The 23,868-nt window shown below is 37.5% G+C and overlaps 1 protein-coding gene across 7 annotated transcripts in view; it reads right to left on the reverse strand.

Annotated features, from left to right (window-relative positions):
* The window catches only part of INPP4B (inositol polyphosphate-4-phosphatase type II B), a 750,879-nt gene that overhangs the window by 595,642 nt on the left and 131,369 nt on the right, over window positions 1-23,868 (reverse strand). For all 7 annotated transcript variants that reach the window (XM_082463351.1, XM_082463352.1, XM_082463345.1 and 4 more), the window contains one exon: window positions 13,704-13,766. The gene's annotated coding sequence lies outside the window, so the exon portion shown is untranslated. The remainder of the gene's footprint in view (window positions 1-13,703; window positions 13,767-23,868) is intronic.

A 23,868-nucleotide genomic window follows, 5' to 3' on the forward strand; every position in this document is an offset into this window, starting at 1 on the left:
GATAATACAAATGTCCTAGAGATGCTACTCTGGGGTCCTTCTTTTTTATCTACTTCATCATACAATCAATTCTGTTGGCCTAATGGGTGGTAAAGATAATTCGATTCCTTTCCTTTATTTTCCTGAGAATAGCCCATAATTGTGTAATGAGAGGAGAAAAATATTAGTAACTTATTTTCCCCTGAATTCCAACCAAATCACAACCTTAGTTTTTTTGCTTATTTACTACTATAGCATTTTAAGAGACATTTGCTCCTGTAAAAACACTAACTAACCCATTAAGAATTTTCCCCTATTAATAAATAAGTACTTATTCCCTCCATTAGGAAGACAAAAAAAAGTCAATTTAATCAACTTAATCTTCTCTCTACTCCCCTAATTTATCTCCATTTAATTTTCACAAGCTCACAATAACTCACTTAGGCATTACTATTATTCCCATCAATAAATGAGAAATTGAGGCATAAGAGACTAGAAAGCTTGTTCAGGATCACTCAGATGTCAGGTAGAAACGCTATGATTTGACTCTGGAGCCTAAGGCATGGAAGGAGATGTGGACGACAAGATAGAGGAGATTATCTTGAGAAATGTGATTGATTGGGGTAAGGGTAAGAGCAACTCCTACATGGCTAGGGTGACCAGGTAAATAATGGTTCTTCCAATGATCTATAGGAGAAAGAGGTTTAGCGTACAAGTTTATAAGATCAGTTTGGGATGTAAGTATGAGATGCGTGTGGGAATGAATTTTGAAGCTCAGAATGGTGCCCTGGGCTAGAGATAAATGTGGAGCTTAAAAGCAGTTAGGTAGAATCCAAAATCCTAGAGGGCAATACATTCACCCACAAAGAGTTCCCTACATTTGGCAAACAGAAAAAAAAAACAAAACTGGTTATCTGCGAAAGAGGAGTTTTACTGGAATGAGAGATTGAATGAAAGATTGTTACAGGTCAAAGAGTGAATGGTTAGTGAGAAAGCAGAAACGGTAATAGTGATCTACTCCTCTGAGAAACGGCTATTTGCACAGGAGGAGGAAGTGATTGAACACTATCTGGAAGTCACAGGAGCTATTAAAAGTTTCTCTGCTAATCATCTACTTTTGATGCCTTCTAAAACTGACCTTCCTAGAAACATAGCTCTGAAAGTCTCATGTCCCAGGAAAGACTTTCCTGGAGATGGTTAGCCATCATCTGACTTCCCAGGAACCCTCCTGAAACAGCCCTCCTTAGAAAACATTCCATGTTATGGCCTCTCCCACACCATCAGGGTCCTAGGATCCTGCTCATTGAGGAAAGTTAATCTGTACTGGATAGATGCTAATGGCTACAGTGTTATTAGGTAACTTTTGTGTTATAAAGCAAGCCCTCTTGGGAATTCATGTTGTATTCTAAAGCAACATTTCAAGAAGTTTGCTTTCTTGAAACCTAGCCTCTGGATGCAGTAAGTACTACATTGAAATATACTAAAGTAGGAAAGGTTCCATGGTCCACGAATTTTAGGAAATGCTGGGTTAAACAAAGTTAAACAGGTTTCTTTACAGCAGGATTTTCAGAGACTAATATTCTAATGTGCATCATAAAACCACAGGAGGGAGATATAAAATTCAGCATTTTCCAAAATTACCTGATTATGAGACTTTTTAAAAGTGTTATCACATGGATCAGAAATTTAAGAAGATGCCTTCCCATAGGACCAATGCTAGGGGAGGTTATTTCAGACAATGTGACTGACTGATCAGAGATCAAAATCAACACCATTTTAATTGTACCAAGTACCATCCCATTGAGCAGCCATGTTTGCTTCGGTTCACCCCACTTTTAGCACTCTCTTCACATGATGACATTAATTCGGGCACAGTCCCTTTTATAATGGGGATGGACCCTTGCTTGAATGTTTAAATATTTGCTTTCCCTTTTGATGAACTAAATTCTACGGACTCCATAATAAAACTGGGATTAGGGCATATAGTACATTTCATTTCACAGCCCTGTGTGACTGACTACACGTGAGATAAATCTGGTGAATAAACTTGTTGATCGTTGATATTATTTCCCTGCCTTTTTTTTTTTTTTTTCTTTTATAGCTTGTAAGCTCAGTTGTTACCAGGAAAATCAATAAACAAGCTTTCAAGAAAATTTACACCTAGGGAGAAGAAAGACCCTTTTGCCTGGAAGTTATTCTTTTTCTTTTCTAAGGGAGTAATATCCACTCCACAGCCAGAGTTCACTTTCAAGTCAACAGAAGCCCAGTGTCCTCATGAGGACTCTCTGCTGGGAGCACGGGGCCCCCAAGTATTTTCAGAGGGATAGCATTTGTAACTGGGATAACTTCTGTGAATTGAATTTTTCTGAAAGGCAGGCAGGACTAAAGAAAGGGAACTAATGTAGCCAAGAAAATAAACCATTATCCACATGTCCAGGTCCTAGAAAAGAATGCAGGAAAGGCTACAAAAGACAGCCTTTTCATGTGAATGGAAATGAAACATAACCCTATTAACTAGAGCAGAGATTCTCATCTCTGTCCTCTCCTGGAGCTCATACCTAGGAGATAGAGACCACATCCTTTAGAGTTCTGCTCTGGGTCAAAAGATTTTTGTCATTGCATGCCAGTGTTTAAAGGAGTTAGCCTTGGACCACATGTGGCAAATTAGAGCAGCACCATTCAAAAGAACATAGTAAGATGGTGGAAATGTTCTACACCTTTGCACTGTTCAGTATGATGGCCAGTAGTCACATATAAATACTGAGCACTTGAAATGTAGCTAGTGTCGTTAAAGAACTGAATTGCCAATTTTATTTAATTTTAATGAATTCAAATATAAATAAGCGCATATGCCTTGTGGCCACCATATTTAACAGCATAGGGCTAGAAAATGGAAGTGTGAATTCATCAAGTCAGGATTCCCAGCCTTTTAATAGGGGCATACAGCAATATGCATATCCCAACCCATGTTCCCTAACCATTTCCATCCCTGCAAAGCTACATCACAAAGCCAATGGGGGTCGGGGGAGGAGTGGGGAACAAGCGTTGAAAAAAAATGTCCACAACTACTTGGCAAATTGAAGTAAGTTTAAGTAAAGGCAAGGGTCAAAGCGGAATGGCAGTCACTGGGTGGAAGCAGGGTCTGACATATGTTTTAGTAAGTAAAGGGAGTCCTGAGGAGGAGCTACAGGGTAAGAATGTAATGATAGTGTTGCAGTTGTCTATGGCTGTGTAACAAATTACCCCAAAATTTAGTCACTTAAATCTATGACATCTGTTTTGCTCATGAATCTGCAACTTGGGCAGGACCCATGGAGGGAAGAGTGCATCTCTGTTCCACTCTTCATCACCTGAATTGTCCCAAGGCTGGGAGCTGGGATCATCTGGGCTTGTTTACTTGGATGATGCTGGCCTTTGGCTGTTAGGCTACCAGCCAAAACACCTTACAAATGGCTACTCCATGAGGCGTGTCTCAGAACATGGTGACTGGGCTCCAAGGGAAAGTGTCTAGAAAGAAAGAAAGTCAGGAGGATTCTGTAAACTCTTTATGACCTCACTTTGAAAGTCCCATAGCATCACTTTGGCAGTACTGCTCTGCTCGTTAGAACAGACACGAATCCACTCAGGTTCAAAGGAAGGGAAAATAGTCTTCACCTCTTGGTGGGGAGTGCCAAGGAGACTCGGGAGGAGCACGTGGATTAGAAATATTGCTGTAGCCATTTTTGCAAAATAATCCATCACTGTTAGATAACATAGTTTAGGCTTCCAATGATAGAAACCTTAGTCAAACCAAACTAATAACAAAATAGAAATTTATTGTTTTAAGAAACCAGTAAGCTTAAAGTTTCAAGTATGGCTGGATCCAGTGGCTCAGATGATATAATTGCAACTTTCTCATACTTGTTCATTCATTCTATGTTTCTTATCTCTTTCTTGTGTGTCTGTCTGTCTGTCAGTCTCTCTCTCTTTCCCCACCCCCAACTGTCCCATTATCCTCTCCAACTGGCAGAACAAAAGATTACTGGCAATTCTACGTCAATATCCTGATAATTTTTGATCCTAAAGGAAGAATCTTTCTCTTGTATAACAAGTTCATGGAAGAACAGTGATTAATTTTGTTCAGGTCACAAACCCACCCCCTGTCCAATCACTGGGTCCTGGGATATAACGTTCCATAATAGGTCAGGTGAAGGTCCCCAGTCCACCCTAGCAATAAGTTATTTAACCTCAATGCATTTCAGTTTTCTCACGTGTAGAATAAAGATTCTGGTAGATTGACTGTAAAGATGACCCTAAGCCTCCACTCTTCTGTATCCAACAAATTGCAGTGTGATTTTGTAGCTCCTTTCATCCAATGGCAGAGTCTATTTTCCCATCCCTTTATTCCAAGCTAGACTTGAGATTTGCTTGGCCAACAGAATGTGGTTGCAATGGTGCTGTGCTAGTTCTGACTCTTTAGCATTTCTGCTCTTTTTCTCTCCGAACTCTGATACCACCATGAGGACAAGCTCAGTTTAACTGTTGGGGGAACAGAGATTCCACAGAGCAAAGCCAAATCAGCCTAGTTGTCCCAGCCAAAATCACAGACACATGAGAGAATTCAGCCAAGATCAGCAAGACAAACCCACAGCTGACTTTCCAGCTGACTGCAGAGACATGAGCAAACCTGCTAAGACCAGGGTAAACCACCCACATAATCTGCAGACTTGTGCCAATGAGTTTTGCTCATAGGGTGTTTGTTCCACAGTATTAATGACAAAACTGAAACAGAGATAACAGTAGGCCCTAATGCTTTGTACTGTGTTTAGAACAGTGCCTGGCATCAAATAAGCAGTCAATAAATATTTGCTATTATTATTATCCATGACAGCACCACACAGAATGTGTTTCCCAGCTTCCTGAAGAAAATGGAGATGTCTACCACAAGTGTCGTGAGAGCTAACAGAGAATACTGATCTATCAAATTTTTTGCAGTTTTAATAAATTAGTAAGAAAAGTATCAAAAGCTAAGCATATTCTAATAATGGAAAGTAAGATATTTATTGCCAATGTAGTAAAAGTACATGACCTCCAAAGCCCTTCACACATCCTGTACAAACATCTAATATCTGACCTATGCACAGCTAACATATCACCAATTAGATCAAATATCAAACTTCTCCCAGGAAAAAAATGGACAGTAACATTTTTATTACATGATTAACTGTTGTTAATGATATTTATATTGAGTCAAAAGTTGGGACAAGAGTAACTTTATCTGCTCTAGTATTTTCCGACATAATAGTTTTATGTCTGATGCTATTTTCAGCTGCAGACTTTAAAAGAATACATGCATTGGTTCCAGGAAAACATTATTATACACCTTACCTTTACAAAAACTGGAGAAGCACATGACTGAGGTTCAACTCGCTGATCACTGTGTGCATATGGTGTGTGTGTGGGGAGCTGGGGTTTGCTTCATGACTACTCTTCTCTGTCTACCCTCTCTCTCCCTCAGATAAGTCATTCACCCACTTAAACAGCTTTGGGCAAATTCCATAAGTTTCCAAACTCACGCTGTAACTTCTCTTTTGAACTCAACTCCACATTTCTGTTGCTGTTTGACTTTTGTATTTGGATGTTCTGCCATCTCCTCATCCTCAAAAAAATGTGAATTCATTGCCTCTCTGGCCATCACCCACCAAACACGTGTATGGTGTTATGTGATCAGACAAGGGAAGGAGATCTCCTAATTCAGTTCCTTACACATAACAAAAGCAGGGTGAGTGATAATTCTCACCAATCCTGTTATTACTCCTGTTCTCCAGTTTTGTCTTCATACCCTAGGTATGGCTATGGCAAGTATTATTATCCTACTTTATTGAAGAGGAAAATAATACACCCAGTTGTATAGATCGTCAAATATAAAAGTATTGGTGGGTGGGCAGGTAGAGCTGCAAATACACACTGATGAGATTAATAATCACTGTATGAAGAAGGAGAAGAGTTGAGGCTAAATTTTATGGAAGTGAATTTTGAGACCGACTTGAAAGAATTAATAGTAGCTAACATATATTAAGCACTTACTATGTGCCAGTAATTATTAGAGTTAATATTAATATGCTAAGTTAATATTAACATTAACTCAATTATTTATGTATTTTTCTTTAACAGTTTTGTACAATAAACCAATATGAGATCCCCTGGGTTAAACAGCCTGCATTAGGTCAGGCAGCAGTAAGCTAATAAATCAGCAATCTGGAATTTGAATGCAGACCATCTGGCTCCTGAGAAGTATCCCTACCACACTCTGCTTTCTGAAATGAAGAATAAGAAGTTGGGGAGGGGAGAAAAAAGTAACAGCAAGTGCAAAGTCAACAAGGTAGAAATAAGTCAATCATACACAGGCGTGGGACTCAACCAGGTTGTATGGGCTGCGAAGCCACACCTGGGTGAGGAATTGGGTGGAAATGAGGTTGGGAGGATTTGAGATGCAGCAGCAGAGAAGCGGTCTTTGAACGTCAGGCTGAGTTGTTTGGACTTCTGGAACCACCCAAAGGGAACCTGACCCTCTGTCTGCTTTAACTTAATCCGTGTCAACACGCAGGCAAAAGAACAGGTTGAAGAGAAGGCACTGGTGCATATGGAAGTGGGAGTAAGTTTCTTAATGTGGAGCTAAAACACTTTGAAACTGGCAGCATCTCTCACTCAAAAGACTTCACATACATCTGTGTCATTGAACTATCTGCAAATGATGAAAAGAGGGACAGACTGAAGACAGATGCCCTGGTCACATCCCAGTCCTGACCCCCTTCTGGAGGGTTAAGTTCTGGAAGCACCGGGACTGTAATAGCTCGAGCAAGCTGTGTGCTTCCGCACCAGGTTCAATGCTGAGAGTGCCTTAACTGAACATCTGGCTAATAATGTACCTTCCATGTGTTAATGGCACTTACTCACTGCACCTGCTCCATCTGAGGAAATTACGTGGGTCAAGTAACGGCAGCATGATTTCAAATGTTTGCCTCATCACCTAGAAACATAATCAAAGAATAACAACCACAGTCTTGGGGAAAATCTTGGTAAGTCTTTTTCACTAGCAGTTCTAAAACAGAAAGGCAGAAGATAAGAAACTTGCTGATAATCTCATAAACCAATAATTCTCAAATATAACAAGTTCAATGTGAAAGGAATTATTTCCTTAGCCCCCTCCCCGAACCAACTAAAACAATTTTTTGAAAATCTTAAAAGTGATAAGGGTGTAACATCTACAATTAGTATATTCCTTGGTGAAACTGGTTTCAGGAAAGGAAATGTTTCCACAATTCTCTTTTCCAACTTTTGCTAAGGTATTTTTAAAAATGCATTGAAAGCAGAATTTTTCCAGAAGAGTTGATCCAAATGGGAACCTTTTTTCATACCTTTTTCATAACCATTTAAAAATCTGCTTGGTGCTTAGCCAACTCATAACTAATCACCTAAGACTGAGTTTCAACTGATAACTAAAATCCAGCAGATTAGTCTGAATCTTCCTGGTAATGTGAGTCAGATTTGACCAAATATTAACTGCATTGTTTAAAATAACATTACTAGTATCTATTGAACATTGACCAATACTACGATTTTTTATTAATTTCTGGGAAAAAAAAGCATTTGCTTTAATTTTACCTGCCATTTTAAGGACTCGACAATTACGTGTATTATATTTCATGAAAAATCGCGTTCTTTTTGTAGTTCTAGATTGTTTTCTTTGTCAACTGGTGAGCAAACACCCCTAATACTCTTTGGCATCTATCAAAATGTTCTGAGTATCTTGTGACAAGATAGCACAGATCCGAGAAAGTTTAGACATTACTAAGGAGACAGTGCACAGATGTAGATGCTGAAAAATTAATACCACACCATCTTCTGATAGGCTGTAGCTCCAAAAATGCTTCTACAGAAGCAGAATGAAACAAGCCCAAAGCACAAATATTCGTGCCATCGCAGCATAAATGAATCATAAAGCATTAAAACCGAAATTTCAAGCTTTGGCAGCAGGTCCAATTTCTGAGCAATTCCTCAGCCTCACACATATTCTTCATGTCATCTCATTGGTAGAGAGAATACTGGGAGTAAAAGTAACCTGTCACATGTGAACAAAAACAAGTTGAAAAAATATTTAAATATTTTATGATGCTTGTAGTCTTCCTCCTTATATCTCAAAAAATATTTTTTTAACCTGCAAAACAGGTACTTACTATCCTCAGGTAAGATGTTCTAATGAAGTACCAATTTTGTTACTAATTAAGGCCCCAGGAACCCTAGGAGGCTGCTGCTGACATCTAGTGGCATACTTTTTTAAACGTTATACGCATTAAAAACATAAATCTAGAGAGAGAAAGGGACAGACATGTATACATATGCGCCTGCAAAGTCTAGTGGACAGCCCATGTTACGAATTATTTGCCTCTGCTCACACCACTCTGCCTCCAGTGACGTGCTTCCCCTTCCAAAGTAAGGCTACTACCGCAAAATTGAAGAAAGGAAAACCAACACATCTGCTAAAGCCTTAAAGGAACCGTTTACCCTCACAGTCCTGTGTCTTTTACTGGGAATTGCCAGTTCCCTGGAAGCCCCAATTCCCAAAAGCCCTGTCCCGACCCTAACAGTCCTAATTTTATCCCAGTTTCCCAAATAACCACAGTCCGTCCCCAATTTCCATACCTATTAGCATTTAGGTACTTTTAGGGTGCCAGCCTAAAGAGATTTGACTGTAGAGCTGAGCATATGTTATTTCAGACTGCATGTCCACAAACATACCTGCACATTCAAAATGGCCATGAAATCTCTATGCGTGAGATTCAATAATTATTGAAAACTTAAAAATAGCTCTCAGGGACTGCTTTAACGTTTCCAACCATCCGCATGAATGATGAAATTGATATTGATGTGGAAAATGGTAAGGAGCATAGAGATAACTTCTACAAGCAAGTAAAAAGATTTATTCTGTAGCCTCTATATGTCTGTATGTATGTGTGTATAAGGGGTGTATATGTGTGTGTGTAAAACAAGAGAAAGACTCAAGTTCTACCCATACCCCACTCCCCCTAAAGCACTTGTGAGTATAGCAGGTAAACACTGAATTGATGAATGAGGTGGCAAATTACAATATAACATTTTCCCCCTATTGATTCTAATGTAAGATATGAAATAGGTAGTGTTTTACTCTTAGGCAAAAGTGTCTTTGTGGAGTAGCTCAGGTTAGATTTTCCTCCCATCACATGTGCAGAGTGGTACAAAGCCAATGGGTGATCGAATTAGGCAATGTCCCTTTGGTGAAGGGAGTGTACTTTTTCTTTTTTAATTAATTACTTTTTTTTTTTTTTGTGGCTGCATTGGGTCTTCGTTGCTGCACGCGGGCTTTCTCTAGTTGCGGCGAGCGGGGGCTATTCTTCTATGCGATGCGCGGGCTTCTCATTGCGGTGGCTTCTCCTGCCATGGAGCACAGGCTCCAGGCACGCGGGCCTCAGCAGTCTCGGCACGCGGGCTCCAGAGCGCAGGCACAGCACCTGTGGCGAATAGGCCTAGTTGCTCCGCGGCATGTGGGATCCTCCCGGACCAGGGATCGAACCGTGTCCACTGCATTGGCAGGCGGACTCCCAACCACTGCGCCACCAGAGAAGTCCGGGAGTGTATCTCAAGAGTTGAAAATTATTTGCCTTATAAATTAGTATATTTGAATTTAGATTTTATTCACATTGAAAAGATATGATAAAGGGAGAGAAGGTTCTCAAGTTAGTCCTAATTAATACAAAACATTGCTAAATTATAATTCTCATAGTACAAAGGAATCTTCTAGTCTTTTAAATATTCCTTCGGTGGAAATCTTAGAGATGCAAGGACCTCATTCATTCAAAGTCTATTTCACTCACAAGTGGGAGTAAAAGTAGATGACAGAAGGATCTTCCTTACGGTCACACTGAAGGAAAAAAAGTCCCATGTCTGTGTGTGTATCTTTACACATAATAAAGTTCTATACGTACATATACATACATATTTAAACACACGTACACAAGAGAGCTACTACAGAGCAATATACGCAAATCAGTGACAGTGTGACAGATAGTGTATCTAGGTTACTTTACGGACTAAATATGGGTTAAGGAAAAGAAATAGTTGTAGTATGATGAGGAACTCAGAAAGCCCCCTAAAGAACAGTTTTAAGGTTATGTAGGCTTTGGAATAAGGAAGAAAGAAGACTGGGCATTCCTAGTAGAGTTATCAGCATAAGGAAAGACAAGAATGTTTAGGGTATACAGTGTAGTAAGAGAGAAACCAATACAGTAAGAAACAGATGTGGGGAGCAGATGCAAGAACTTGAACATTAGCAGGAGACAATTCTAGACAGTGCTATGGCTTCTATATGACTATTCCATTAAGACTATTCTTGGGAGTTTTCTTTAAAGTTTTAAAAAGATGGAGTATCCCACAGAATCTAATACTCAGAAGAGTAAAGAGTACCAAGAACTTTGGCAAATGATGAAAATCATAAAAAAACAAAAAAGGCAAATTCATAAAAATGATCATAATAACTCTTCCTCATATAAAGTCCTCTTTAAGAATTACTTTTTAATCACTTCTCAATGAAAGTGTTCAATGATTTGTTCTCTGACTTTCAGTTTAAATTCTCTTTGGGAGCATGTATGCCTGATGTTATAGCTCTATTTCTGTAAAGCATTGTGTCTATCCTATGTGAATTAGTCCAAGCATCGTGACAATTACATCACCCCTTTCATCACATGTGTAGAGGTATTTGTAACTCTCATTGTAATTCATGGTCATTAACTTATTAATCAACCTGAAAATCTGATGCTTTACTTTCCATTGTTACCTTATAGTAGTTTATAAAAAATAATATAAAATATAATTTGTAATAAGCTCTTAAAATATCAGAAGAATTTTATCCTTTAAAAAATTTTTCAACGTGTACTACATCTACAAAATATTCTACAGCCAATAATAATAAACCACAATGAAACCAACCTCTAAACAATATATTTATACCTTATTTCTTAGTGCCCTAGAACATAAAGAACACTATATACTAACTAGCCTTATGACAGTTTATTTTCAGTTCTCAAAAATGTATTTAGAGTACATCAAAAAACTGCTGAACCCTTAATATCCCATTTCATTTTCCTACAGGGAAGTTAAATATATATGAGAATAATACTTAATATTCCTACATAATACAAATAAATTACAAACATGAAATTTTCTTAATTGAAAGTCAACTTATTTCCAGGACATATAAACCTGTGTAAAAACAGAACAGAATAATGGTCTCTATTTTTATGCATAATCTTACTAGGTACAGAGAAGGATATTTTAACCCAACTAGGTAAAATTGCCTCTATTTTGGGGTGACAAAATTAAGAATATTGTGACCAACAGACATCAATAACTTTACCTAACGAAACACTACATGAAAACTTATTTTAGACCCTTTTTGAAAAAGTCAGATGTAGAACTTTCAGGTATCTGCACACACAAAAGTACCTGTTAACCCAAAAGATTGCTCTCCGAGCCCCATTGCCAGAGTTAATGGTACACAAAATGAATGTGTTAGTCATCACGTGCAACTGAGAAAGGCTGAATGGTCCCATTTGTCCAAAAATAGCACCTTCACTAATATGCCTTGAACTTCTACTATTTAAACACTGAAATTTAAATGCATATATCCCGTTTAGGATAATAGAGACAGAGCATCAGAATATTAGCACTCTTTGTCTTATTAACAGGAATATTTTATAAAGTTGCAAACACCCCTATTTCAATGAGTCCAAAGGACCAACCTAAAGAGGTGATGACATGAACACCATTTCTCACACCCCAGTTACTCCTTCACACCCCACTCCCAACCTCCACACAAAAACCAGCATCCTAGAGTATAATCTCTTTGGGAGTGTTATCAGACCAAAGTGCTTGGACTGCCAATATACAGAACTGGTTCTTTATTGGCACATCGGGGAGAAGCAAACTTTGTTACTCCGGGTACATGATGCTGGACATTCTGCCACATTAATGGGAATTTCCCTCCTACACCCCAACCCTTTCTTTACTACATTCAGTTCGAAGTAAGTTTATACCTATCTTAAATAAATGAAATCAAAGCCTAATAAAATTGAATGTATTAGTATATACATACCTCCGAAAAAAGAAAAAATTCACATGAATGCATCCTAGGTAGTCTGTGCTTCCTCTCTTCATCCTTATTTTCATTCTAAAGGGCATGGATCCTTGACCCTCTTCATTAGCTCCATCTCACTCAGTGTGTTTCCTTCTCTGTCTTTACTGTGTCATCTTCTGCTGATTCTGCCTCAGCCAGCATTTTTCTACCATACATCTCCCTATGCTTGTATCACAGCACTCAACTTCAACCCCTTCCACATACTGTCTAGGTATTAGTTCTCATTATAATGCCTCTCTTTAGGGAGTCACAGTTAATAGTTCTAAGCTAAAGGAAACCCTCCATTGATTTCATTAACCATTTGAAAAATACCTTACAGTTTGACTTAACATTTTAGTATAGTGTGCCTACAATTGAAAATCACCATTACAGGAGAGAAGCTACTTCTTTAAGGGGTTTACTCCTCCCTTGAAGCATTAACTGAAAGCCAAAAACAAGTAGAAACACCCCAGTTTGTAATTCAACCTAACAATTTATTTTTGCTCCACTGCAAATTAAAGTTCATAAACCAGTTTTCTGCTGATGTCCATTAAATTCAAATGTTTCCTTTGTTTCAGCACTCATTTGTTTTATAGGAATTCGACAATTTGTCAAAAATAGAACCCAGTTAGTTCCAATTAGTATGTGACCTAGTACACATTTCAACAAATCCAGTATGTGTGTTGATATATACAAAGCAATATCATATCTTCATAGCTATATAAGCAGATAGTATTGATAGATGGGTTTAGTTCCCACCACAATTCTAACTTTTCAGAAACTTTTCTATTAAAAACTCTTTTGAGACATCACCTTTATTCATAAATCATACACACATTTTATATCTGCATCTAGGCTCCACTTTGCTTACACGTATATATCATTAGAATATTTGCATGATTGTTCATATTCTTAGGCTAACATATATAAACAAAACACATAGCAATTGGAAAATTTAGCAACTAAATATGCAAGCATTGAGTATAATCAGGCATGCTATTCAACAACTGTATGATATAATTCAATCTTTCCAAAGAAAATATATGTTTTGTGTAAGAGTGTCTTCGTCAAACTCGATGAAGTTTTTCTAGGAATTTGTACTGAACTTTTTTGTCTATTAAAAAAATAATATGTAAAGCCGTCTGACTGATGCTTAAATAAGAGGAAAATTTTAATTAAAAGAATCTGATTCTCTTATTGTCTACCATTTGTAAATGTAATACACTAATTGGACCTATTTCCAAACAAAGAGAGTACAATCTTCTAGTCAAGATCCTATCCACACATTAACATAAATGCAAGAGTAGTGTCGGAAAATTAATCATTAACCACAGTGCTTCAAGCTAATATATATTTTAAAATTTACTGGTCACTTCCTAAATATGATGGTCATCAAAACTCATTCCTTTTACTTTTCAGATAATGATTTACTTTTTTGATGGATTATTCAATAGTTAAAACCAGTAATCAAGAAAAACCAACCAGTTGAATGTATCAGAGTTAAACAGACTAATATATATATTAAAATAAGCATTACCTTGGTCTGATTTTTCATAAAGGATAGCAGATCTCTTGCCAGGTGACACCATTTCTTTGGGTTCTGTGGGTAAAAAGAAAAGAGATTAATAAAAACCTTTCTTTTCACCCTTTAAATGCTTCTTTAAAAATATTTATTAGTAATAAAGGTCAGAGAAGAAAATCATTTAACAAAATATTCAGCCCCATTCAGCAGCTGCCTTGGGAACCACTTGCTTTAAATGACAAATAACTTCCCAAAAGCTCCCCTCTCCCCCGCAGCTGAAAACAAGGGTGACTGCCACAGATCCTCAGCCCTGTTTTCTTTCCTTCTCTCTCTTTTCTCACATGGGAACAAGACTAGCACTCGAGCAAGGAAAAGAATTAGCTTCAATCATTTCAAAAGATAAGATGTAATCCATGTTAGGACAGAACACTTACTTGGAATGCAACAGACTGAAATGGAATTTGCAATTATCTAACTTAGTTTCCTCCCTCCCCCAGTGAGTATGGCTTTTAAAATATTTGTGCAAGTTTGGGTGTTTTTCTATTCTGTCCTTCCACAAAATTGATAAAATGAGATACTGTGGATTGACATGGTAAATAATTGCAGATTACCCTCCTTAGGAGCTGCAATTTTAGAGCTTTTCTAAGCTGCAGTGAGGAGAAAAGTACTTTATAGGAGACAAAAGTTATGAAAATATATCTTATTCCTTCCCTTAGCATATAACCATCTTGAGGAGTGTCCCAGGAAGGATTTTATTGCATCATTATCTGAATGTTCAGATTGCAGGATAAGAAATTCAAGTCTAAGCCATAGCTCTCCAGGAAGGACTATCACATAGATAGGTAAGAATTTTAAATTCACCCCTTAAGAAAGTTATTTGACTGAAAAAATGTTAACAGTTAAAAGCAACGTTGATTACTTGACTGTAACAGTCATTATAAGAACAGTCATATAACTGCAATCACCAAAACATCTTACTAGCTGTGTGAATGTAGGCAAGGAAATTAAACTCTGTAAACCTTCCTTTCTCACCTGTAATATCGGAATGCTAATTCTTTCTACTTCATAGAACTGATAGGATAAATAGGTGAGATAAATACACAGAAAGGACACAGAATTAATGAATGTTAGCCAATATAATTATGAACATCACTATTACTATTATTATCATTGTTCTCCTTTAAAAAAAAAAATCTTGCAACCCCTTTGAAAATCACTGCCCTGGTGAGCCACATGGTGGAATGATTAAAATCCTACCATACTGGATGGTATTTAATTTGCTGATTTATTAGTCACACTCTGTGATGGTAAAGGAAATAAAGAGTTCTTTTAGGTCTTTGGGCAGGTAAGGGAAAAAGATTAAACAGCATTTCAGGAGAATAAGTAACCTGTCACTCCACTGCAGTAGCTTCCTTTGACTTTGCTGGGGATTTTAATTTAAAGATGTCCTCCAAGAAATTGGGATACTTCAAGATTCACTTAAAGCAAATGACCAATGTCTGCTCTTGTAAATACTCAATCCAATTCAGAAAACATCTACTGAGCTCCGATTGCAAGGAAGGGTATACCACAGACTTTAGAGAAACCATTATAAATAGAAAGGACTCAAGAAAAACAGTTTAGTGGAAGAAAGGTTTGTAAGTAATTCATGAAAAAACCATCATTAAACAACATACAACAAGACCCATATATATGCTGTCTACAAGAGACCCACTTCAGACCTAAGGACACATACAGACTAAAAGTGAAGGGATGGAAAAAGATATTCCATGCAAATGGAAATCAAAAGAAAGCTAGAGTAGCAATTCTCATATCAGACAAAATAGACTTTAAAACAAAGACTATTACAAGAGATAAAGAAGGACACTACATAATGATCAAGGGATCAATCCAAGAAGAAGATATAACAATTGTAAATATTTATGCACCCAACATAGGAGCACTTTAATACATAAGGCAAATACTAACAGCCATAAAAGGGGAAATCGACAGTAACACAATTATAATAGGGGACTTTAACACCCCACTTTCACCAATGGACAGATCATCCAAAATGAAAATAAATAAGGAAACACAAGCTTTAAATGACATATTAAGCAAGATGGACTTAATTGATATTTATAGGACATTCCATCCAAAAACAACAGATTACACTTTCTTCTCAAGCGCTCATGGAACATCTCTAGAATAGATCATATCTTGGGTCACAAATCAAGCCTTGGTAAATTTAAGAAAATTGAAAACGTATCAAGTATCTTTTCTGACCACAACGCTATGAGACTAGATATCAATTACAGGAAAAACTTGGTAAGAAATACAAACACATGGAGGCTACACAACACACTACTTAATAACCAAGAGATCACTGAAGAAATCAAAGAGGAAATCAAAAAATACCTAGAAACAAATGACAATGAAAACACAATGGCCCAAAACCTATGGGATGCAGCAAAAGCAGTTCTAAGAGGGAAGTTTATAGCAATACAATCCTACCTTAAGAAACAAGAAACATCTCAAATAAACAACCTAACCTTACACCTAAAGCAATTAGAGAAAAAAGAACAAAAAAACCCCAAAGTTAGCAGAAGGAAAGAAATCATAAAGATCAGATCACAAATAAATGAAAAAGAAATGAAGGAAACGATAGTAAAGATCAATAAAACTAAAAGCTGTTCCTTTGAGAAGATAAACAAAATTGATAAACCATTAGCCAGACTTATCAAGAAAAAAGGGAGAAGACTCAAATCAACAGAATTTGAAATGAAAAAGGAGAAGTAAAAACTGACACTGCAGAAATAAAAAGGATCATGAGATTACTACAGCAACTAGATGCCAATAAAATGGACAACCTGGAAGAAATGGACAAATTCTTAGAAATGCACAACCTTCCAAGACTGAACCAGGAAGAAATAGAAAATATAAACAGACCAATCACAAGCACTGAAATTGAAACTGTGATTAAAAATCTTCCAACAAACAAAAGCCCAGGACCAGATGGCTTAACAGGCGAATTCTATCAAACATTTAGAGAAGAGCTAACACCTATCCTTCTCAAACTCTTCCAAAATATAGCAGAGGGAGGAACACCCCCAAACTCATTCTACGAGGCCACCATCACTCTGATACCCAAACCAGACAAAGATGTCACAAAGAAAGAAAATTAAAGGCCAATATCACTGATGAACATAGATGCAAAGATCCTCAACAAACTACTAGCAAACAGAATCCAACAGCAAATTAAAAGGATCATACACTATGATCAGGTGGGGTTTATCCCAGGAATGCAAGGATTCTTCCAGATACGCAAATCAATCAACGTGATACACCATATTAACAAATTGAAGGAGAAAAACCATATGATCATCTCAATAGATGCAGAGAAAGCTTTCAACAAAATTCAACACCCATTTATGATAAAAACCCTCCAGAAAGTAGGCATAGAGGGAACTTTCCTCAACATAATAAAGGCCATATATGACAAACCCACAGCCAACATCGTCCTCAATGGTGAAAAACTGAAACCATTTCCACTAAGATCAGGAACAAGACAAGGTTGCCCACTCTCACCACTATTACTCATCATAGTTTTGGAAGTTTTAGCCACAGCAATCAGAGAAGAAAAAGAAATAAAAGAAATCCAAATCGGAAGAGAAGAATTAAAGCTGTCACTGTTTGCAGATGACATGATACTATACATAGAGAATCCTAAAGATACTACCACAAAACTACTAGAGCTAATCAATGAATTTGGTAAAGTAGCAGGATACAAAATTAATACCCAGAAATGTCTTGCATTCCTATAGACTAATGATGAAAAATCTGAAAGTGAAATTAAGAAAACACTCCCATTTACCATTGCAACAAAAAGAATAAAATAGCTAGGAATAAACCTACCTAAGGAGACAAAAGACCTGTATGCAGAAAATTATAAGACACTGATGAAAGAAATTAAAGATGATACCAACAGATGGAGAGAGATACCATGTTCTTGGATTGAAGAATCAACACTGTGAAAATGACTCTACTACCCAAAGCAATCTACAGATTCAATGCAATCCCTATCAAACTACCACTGGCATTTTTCACAGAACTAGAACAAAAATTTCACAATTTGTATGCAAACACAAAAGACCCCGAATATCCAAAGCAATCTTCAGAAAGAAAAACGGACCTGGAGGAATCAGGCTCCCTGACTTCAGTCTATACTACAAAGCTACAGTAATCAAGACAATATGGTACTGGCACAAAAACAGAAATATAGATCAATGGAACAGGATAGAAAGCCGAGAGATAAACCCATGCACATATGGTCACCTTATCTTTGATAAAGGAGGCAAGAATATACAATGGAGAAAAGACATCCTCTTCAATAAGTGGTGCTGGGAAAACTGGACAGCTACATGTAAAAGAATGAAATTAGAACACTCCCTAACACCATACACAAAAATGAACTCAAAATGGATTAAAGACCTAAATGTAAGGCCAGACACCATCAAACTCTCAGAGGAAAACATAGGCAGAACACTCTATGACATAAATCACAGCAAGATCCTTTTTGACCCACCTCATACAGAAATGGAAATAAAAACAAAAATAAACAAATGGGACCTAATGAAACTTAAAAGCTTTTGCACAGCAAAGGAAACCATAAACAAGATGAAAAGACAACCCTCAGAATGGGAGAAAATATTTGCAAATGAAGTAACTGACAAAGGATTAATCTCCAAAACATACAAGCAACTCATGCAGCTCAATACCAAAAGAGCAAACAACCCAATCCAAAAATGGGCAGAAAACCTAAATAGACATTTCTCCAAAGAAGATATACAGATTGCCAACAAACACATGAAAGAATGCTCAACATCATTAATCATTAGAGAAATGCAAATCAAAACTACAATGAGATATCATCTCACACCAGTCAGAATGGCCATCATCAAAAAATCTAGAAACAATAAATGCTGGAGAGGGTGTGGAGGAAAGGGAACACTCTTGCACTGTTGGTGGGAATGTAAATTGATACAGCCACTATGGAGAACAGTATGGAGGTTCCTTAAAAAACTACAAATAGAACTACCATACGATCCAGCAATCCCACTACTGGGCATATACCCTGAGAAAACCATAGGTCAAAAAGAGTCATGTACCAAAATGTTCACTGCAGCTCTATTTACAATAGCCAGGACATGGAAGCAACCTAAATGTCCATCGACAGATGAATGGATAAAGAAGATGTGGCACATATATACAATGGAATATTACTCAGCCATAAAAAGAAATGAAATGGAGGTATTTGTAATGAGGTGGATGGAGTTAGAGTCTGTCATACAGAGTGAAGTAAGTCAGAAAGAGAAAAACAAATACAGTATGCTAACACATATATACGGAATATAAGGGAAAAAAAAAAAAAAAAAAAGGCCATGAAGAACCTAGTGGCAAGACGGGAATAAAGACACAGACCTACTAGAGAATGGACTTGAGGATATGGGGAGGGGGTGGGGTGAGATGTGACAGGGTAAGAGAGTGTCATGGACATATATACACTACCAAATGTAAAATAGATAACTAGTGGGAAGCAGCCGCATAGCACAGGGAGATCAGCTCGGTGCTTTGTGACCACCTAGAGGGGTGGGATGGGGAGGGTGGGAGGGAGGGAGATGCAAGAGGGAAGAGAAATGGGAACATATTGTATATGTATAACTGATTCACTTTGTTATAAAGCAGAAGCTAACACACCATTGTAAGGCAATTATACTTCAATAAAGATGTTAATAGAAAAAAAAAAAAAGGTTTGGAATAAGATACAGGTGGTGGTTGCACAGCATTGTGAATGTATTTAGTGCCACTCATATATGAATATGTGAATTCACCTCAATAAAATAAAGTTGTATATGTATGATATGTAAAAAAAAAAAAAAAAAAAAAAGACCCAACGCAGCCAAAAATAAAAGTAAATAAATAAATTTATTTTTAAAAAATAAATAAATAATTAAAATAAAAATGAGGATATTAATTATCCCTAGGGAGGAGTTGAGATTGATAAGAGATACATAGGAGGGCTTTCTGGGGCACTGGTAATGTTCTATTTCTTGACTTGAGTGAAAGTTAGACAGACATTCATTAGAGTGTAAATTTGTTTTACGTATTTCTATGTTGTTATATTCCACAATAAAACAAGTTTTTAAGAAGTCAAAAAAAAAAAAAAAAAAAGAGTCACGTACTCAAATGTTCATTGCAGCTCTATTTACAATAGTCATGACATGGAAACAACCTAAGCGTCCATCAACAGATGAATGGATAAAGAAGATGTGGCACATATATACAATGGAATATTACTCAGCCATAAAAAGGAATGAAACTGAGTTATTTGTAGTGAGGTGGATGGACCTAGAGTCTGTCATACAGAGTGAAGTAAGTCAGAAAGAGAAAAACAAATACCGTATGTTAACACATATATATGGAATCTAAAAAACAAACAAACAAAATGGTCATGAAGAACCTAGGGGCAAGATGGGAATAAAGACACAGACCTACTAGAGAATGGACTTGAGGATACGGGGAGGTGGAAGGGTAAGCTGGGACAAAGTGAGAGAGTGGCATGGACATATATACGCTACCAAATGTAAAATAGATAGCTAGTGGGAAGCAGTCGCATAGCACAGGGAGATCAGCTCGGTGCTTTGTGACCAGCTAGAAGGATGGGATAGGGAGGGTGGGAGGGAGGGAGATGCAAAAGCGAAGAGATATGGGGATATATGTATATGTATAACTGATTCACTTTGTTATAAAGCAGAAACTAATACACCATTGTAAAGCAATTATACTCCAATAAAGATGTTAAAAAAACAACAACAACAACATACAATGTGTTGAAGCAACAGAACAAATCGAAAGAATATTCTGCAGTTAGGAAAGGGTCATTTAAAAAATAATCATATGACATCACTTATACGTGGAATCTAAAAAATGATACAAATGAACCTATTTACAAAACATAAATGGACTCACAGACATAGAAAACAAACTTAGGTTACCAAAGGGAAAGGGGGGGGGGAGGGGTAAATTAGGAGTTTGGGATTAACATACACACACTACTGTATATAAAATAGATAACCAACAAGGACCTACTGTATAGCACAGGGAACTCTACTCACTGCTCTGTAATAAGCTATATGGGAAAAGAATCTGAAAAAGAATAGACATATGTATATGCATAACTGAATCACTTTGGTGCTGTACACCTGAAACTAACACAACATTGTAAATCAATTATGCTCCAATATAAAATAAAATAATTTTTAAAAATAATAATAAATAAATAATCTTTAAAAAAAATTCAATCAGAATAACTGAACTGATGTACACTCACTGACCATCAGTCCTGTTTGGTCTAAGAAAATTTCACAGGAGGGAAGGACTTGGAAAGACTAAGTCTGTCAGGCAGGTAAGTAGGGATGGAAGTTAAGATGACATTACATGGAGTAAGGGTAGACCCTTAATCTAATATGACTGGTGTCCTCATAAGATGAGACACAAATACAAACATACACACAGACAGGAGAATACCACGTGAAGAAAGAGACACAGAGGGAGATGTCCATGTAACTAGGGAGGCAGAGATGTGCTTACAAGCCAAGGAATGCAAGGATTGCCGGCAACACCAGAAGGTGAGAAAGTCATGATCCCCTAGCGCTTTCAGAGAGAACATGGCCCTGTTGATATCTTGACTTTGGACTTCTAGCCTCCAGAACTGTGAGAGAATAAATATCTCCTGTTCTAAGCTACCCAGGTTGTGGTAGTTTGTTACAGCAGCCCGAGGAAACTAATGCAACATCTTTTGAGCCAAAAAGAATTAGGCCTTTACCCATACCCTGAACACTTGAGGCTTAAAAAAAAAAACAATAAACTTATAGTTACATTGATTCACCATAGTCTCAATTTAGAAATTAGAATGCCCAGCTACATATAAAAAGCTGACTTGAACTTCAAATTGTCTACCCTCCATAGCTAGGATCTGCTGCAGTGGAAACCAGCAGCCAGTGAAGAAGGTCCCCTTTTGTTTCTCCAGGTCCTTCCTCCCCAGCCAGCTAACCTTGGTTCCAATGCCTCTGGAATATGGGAGTGGAGTGAAAGAGGGGAGGTGGGGACAGAAGTGGTCAATGGAGAAGGAAAGGTGACTTTCTGGTCACTGATCTAAGTGAGCTGCTATATATTTAACGCTGATTCTTAACCAATGGATGCCTTTCCAGGTTCTTCAGTGATTGCTCCCTCTTCTCCAATCACTGGGGACCTTTCATCTGTACAACCCTTGATGGGAGTCATACACCTCACTTTATCACTTACTACATCCTCAGCTCCAAGTGACACCTTCAGCTTCTCTCTGCTGAGACCAGCTCAGCCTCAGGGCAGCCTGTGGGGACAGGACCTAGACAGCCTCATGATGACGTCCACGTTCACTGCACACATCTGCTCCACAGGGAACTCTCCAGCAAACCCTGGGAAAATGGGCTAATCCCAATTCAGCCTCTTTCCTTTGTTCTACCATGAGCTGCTCACTAGCTCATCTCCTGGCCTTTACATTCATTAGAAACCAACACTGTCTCTACTGCCACCTCCAAGACTTCAAGGAATACATATTAAACTCTCACTGAGTCTCCTTGATGCACCTCTTTCTAGCACTTAGAGGGGAAAAGTGGAAGTGCTACACAACCTACCTCCTTGTGGACATGGCTAGTGAAGCCTCAGTTCACTAAAAAGAAATCTGCCTTTAATTTCCAGATCCCCCACCCCTTTTGTATTGGGAACGTAGGGGTCATCCAACTAGCTCTCATGCTCCTACTAGGGAATTTCTAGAAGGTAATGTATCTCATATATCACTTTGGTGTCTGATAGCTATTGCCTTAAGAGGTGAAAATTTTCCAATTTTACAGCCTGTGATATTAGTTTTCATAATCTGAGCTTTAAAAGACCCATGGGGGAAGCAGCTACAAATTGTAAAATATGTCTACTGGATTTTTTTTAAGTTTCCTGAACATTCCATGAATTTTACATTGTTCTTCAATGTAACTTCTTTTCAGTCAGGAAGGTGCTCAATGGCTCCCATGTTCTTCTTTCCCAGTTCCTTTTCTCCATGTCTATTCCTTCTGCTTGTGGTTCAATTCTTACTTTTCAGCACCTTCAAATTTACTGCCTTATCAAAGCTTTAATGCCAACTTCTCCCCAGGGGTACTTTGGACTCTGTTGATTTTATCATTCTCTGACCTTGTACACCAATTATAATCAATGCCTATAATTTATATTGCCTTTTTGGGTTGTCTTGTGCTGTCATGTCTTCCCAACTATATTTTAAGTTCCTAAAAGACCGTTATTGTATCTTGTGCTTCTCACCTATCCCCGTCAGTGCTTAATTCAATACTCAGCACATGGGAAGGAGAGTCCTAATAAGAACAGAGCCACTTGCTATGTATTAAATATCTATTAACCAATATAAGACAGAGCTAACATGCAGCATAAATATCTCACCATGTTCTGTGATAGAAATTGCATAACAAATCCCTATTGTTGTGAAAAATATAAAGAATGTTTGAACAAATATGTCAGATAGGAAGGAGGCAGAGGGAAATGATAAATGAGAGAGAAGATAGGCCATCAGATAACAAGGATGCTATTATTTGGAAATATATCTACACTTAACACTTTTGCATTTTTCTATATCTGACCTCACCTGTCTGCCAGGGGTAGCACTTGCCTCAAGAAGGATTAGGATTGTTACAAGATAAATAAAATAAGAAAGGTGTTTAGAGTTTGACATCCAGCAAGAATTCTTGGTCCAGAGCAAGACTATAGACTTGTAGATCAAGCTTTCCTTAGAGAAAACAGGATTTTAAAGAACACAGTCTTTGCTGTCATTAACATATTGGAAGTCGGACCTAGAGAACCAGATCACAGAGTTCTGCAATGTCAAGAGCGCAGAAAATGTAGGGTATGATGTAAAGGATATGGAAAACTACCCTGGGTTCAAGAGTTGTATGGAGAAGATAGAAGAGAAAAGGGTCAAACATCGAGTCATTATTTTCCTTCTCTAAGTTTAAACCCCACATGAACATGGTAATAGGAGCATTAGGACTAACAGACTACCTTCCAGGGCACAGACTGGAGAGAACTCTGAGAAAACCAGCAT

Source organism: Balaenoptera physalus, assembly GCF_965194825.1.
Source record: "Balaenoptera physalus genome assembly, chromosome: 5".
Lineage (NCBI taxonomy): Eukaryota > Metazoa > Chordata > Mammalia > Artiodactyla > Balaenopteridae > Balaenoptera > Balaenoptera physalus.